The sequence below is a fragment of the Clupea harengus genome, chromosome 24, assembly GCF_900700415.2.
Source record: "Clupea harengus chromosome 24, Ch_v2.0.2, whole genome shotgun sequence".
Lineage (NCBI taxonomy): Eukaryota > Metazoa > Chordata > Actinopteri > Clupeiformes > Clupeidae > Clupea > Clupea harengus.
In genome coordinates, this window is record NC_045175.1 from 8,198,846 (window position 1) to 8,201,345 (window position 2,500).

Genomic DNA, 2,500 nt, shown 5'->3' on the forward strand with positions numbered 1-2,500 from the left:
GATTAACAATGATCATTTGGATAACCTCTCTCTCTCTGTGTGTGTGTGTGCGTGTGTGTGTGTGTGTGCGTGCACACATGTTTGTGTGTTTGTGTGCACGCACACATGTGTGTGTGTGTGTGTATGTGTATGTGTATGTGTATGTGTGCACATGTGGTTGTGTAATGACATGGTAAACAGTAGATGCACTGAGGTAAACAAGTAAAAGTGAAGTTAAAACAGCTGTGATGTGTGTTCGTGACTTATAATCTCTCTGTCTGTCTTTTCTCACTCTCTCAGAGGTCGTACACTTTGATTGTGGAAGCCTTGGACTTCAATAACGATACAACCACGAGCAGTGAGTACCTCTTTTTTTTACACCTCGTTCTCTGTTCCCCCTCACTCTCTCCCTCTCTCTCTCTCTCTCTCTCTCTCTCTCTCGCTCTCTTAAAACTCAAAGTGTTCTCCTCCTCTTTCTAATGTTTCAAGAATAACATGACCTCTGACCTGGAAGTGTTTGCCACTTGTTGGGCTGTGAAGTGTAAAGGCATCCCCAGAGGCACGGTGCCTGTCAGCGCAGACCTGTGTGTGTGTGTGTATTTGCATGTGCACATGACATTTTGTTCATCTTTAATTAGGTGTGTGTGTGTGTGTGTGTGTGTGTGTGTGTGTGTGTGTGTGTGTGTGTTTGTGTGTATCCGGGAGGACTCTATGCTTTTTCTCTGTGTGTGTAGAGAAAGAGAAAAGGGGGGCATGTGTGTGTGTGTGTATGAAAGTGTGTGTGTGTGTGTGTGTATGAAAGAGTGTGTGTGTGTGTATTTGCATGTGCAAATGATACTTTGTATACCTTTAATTAGGTGTGTGTGTGTGTGTGTGTGTGTGTGTGTGTGTGTGTGTGTGTGTGTGTGTGTGTGTGTGTGTGTTTGTGTGTATCTGGGAGGACTCTATGTGCTTATTTCTCTGTGTGTGTAGAGAGAGAGAAAAGGGGGGCTTGTGTTTGTGTGTGTGTGTGTGTGTATGAAAGAGAGTGTGTGTGTGTGTGTGTGTGTGTGAGTGTGTGTATGAAAGAGTGTGTGTACAGAGGTTATCAAAGGGTCTCCTCTCGGTCAAGGAGATTTTTCCCATCTCCTAGAGAAAGCTCAGTCCAGTGTATGTTTGTGTATGTTTGCCTCTGTGTGTGTGTGTGTGTGTGTGTGTGTGTGTGTGAGTGTATGTGTGTGAGTGACTGAGTGTGTGTGAAATGTGTGTGTATGTGTGTGTGTGTGTGTGTGTGTGTGTGTGTGTGTGTGTGTGTGTTTGTGATCTCTGGATAGGGTCAGGCCACAGTGAGAGTGCTGGGCTTGCGTGTTGCATTTGGCGTCACTCTGACGACCATTAGGGGCCCTTAGCAAAGCAGCCCACAACCTGGATGGCCTCTCTCTCCCTCTTCCCTCTCTCTCCCTTTTCCCTCTCTCTCCCTCTCTCTCTCCCTCTCGCTCTCCCTCTTCCCTCTCCCTCTCTCTCTCTCCCTCTTCCCTCTCTCTCCCTCTTCCCTCTCTCTCCCTTTTCCGTCTCTCTCCCTCTCTCTCTCCCTCTCGCTCTCCCTCTTCCTCTCCCTCTCTCTCTCTCCCTCTTCCCTCTCTCTCCCTCTCTCTCTCCCTCTCGCTCTCCCTCTTCCCTCTCCCTCTCTCTCTCTCCCTCTTCCCTCTCTCTCCCTTTTCCCTCTCTCTCCCTCTTCCCTCTCTCTCCCTTTTCCGTCTCTCTCCCTCTCTCTCTCCCTCTTCCCTCTCTCTCCCTTTTCCCTCTCTCTCCCTCTCTCTCTCCATCTTCCCTCTCTCTCTCTTCCCTCTCCCTCTCTCTCTCTCCCTCTTCCCTCTCTCTCCCTCTTCCCTCTCTCTCCCTTTTCCGTCTCTCTCCCTCTCTCTCTCCCTCTCCCTCTTCCCTCTCCCTCTCTCTCTCTCCCTCTTCCCTCTCTCTCCCTCTTCCCTCTCTCTCCCTTTTCCGTCTCTCTCCCTCTCTCTCTCCCTCTCGCTCTCCCTCTTCCCTCTCCCTCTCTCTCTCTCTCCCTCTTCCCTCTCTCTCCCTTTTCCCTCTCTCTCCCTCTTCCCTCTCTCTCCCTTTTCCGTCTCTCTCCCTCTCTCTCTCCCTCTTCCCTCTCTCTCCCTTTTCCCTCTCTCTCCCTCTCTCTCTCCATCTTCCCTCTCTCTCTCTCTCTCTCCCCCTCTCTCTCTTCCTCTCTCTCTCTCTCTCACCCTCCATCTCTCTCTCCCTCTCCCTCTCCCTCTCTCTCTCTCTCCCTCTTTCCTCTCTCTGCCTCTTCCCTCCATTCTTTCACTCTTTTCATCCATCCTTCCACTTCCCTTTCTCCTCTCTCTGTCCCTTCTTCACCCATTCCCTTCATCCTTCTTTTCTCCCTTCCTCTCCTCTCTTCTCCTCCTCTGCTTGTACTCTCCACCTTTCTCCTCCATGTTCCTCTGTTCTCCTTTCTCCTTCCTTTTCTTTCTCCCCCCATCCCCCCATTCCCTGCTCTCCATACCTCTAT

At 50.2% G+C, this 2,500-nt stretch overlaps 1 protein-coding gene across 1 annotated transcript in view; it reads left to right on the forward strand.

Moving 5' to 3' along the window:
- The first annotated feature begins 241 nt into the window (after nucleotides 1-241).
- The window catches only part of LOC105901572 (protein jagged-1a-like), a 34,203-nt gene continuing 31,944 nt past the window's right edge, over nucleotides 242-2,500 (forward strand). Inside the window, exon 1 of the mRNA XM_031561874.1 lies at nucleotides 242-337. The gene's annotated coding sequence lies outside the window, so the exon portion shown is untranslated. The remainder of the gene's footprint in view (nucleotides 338-2,500) is intronic.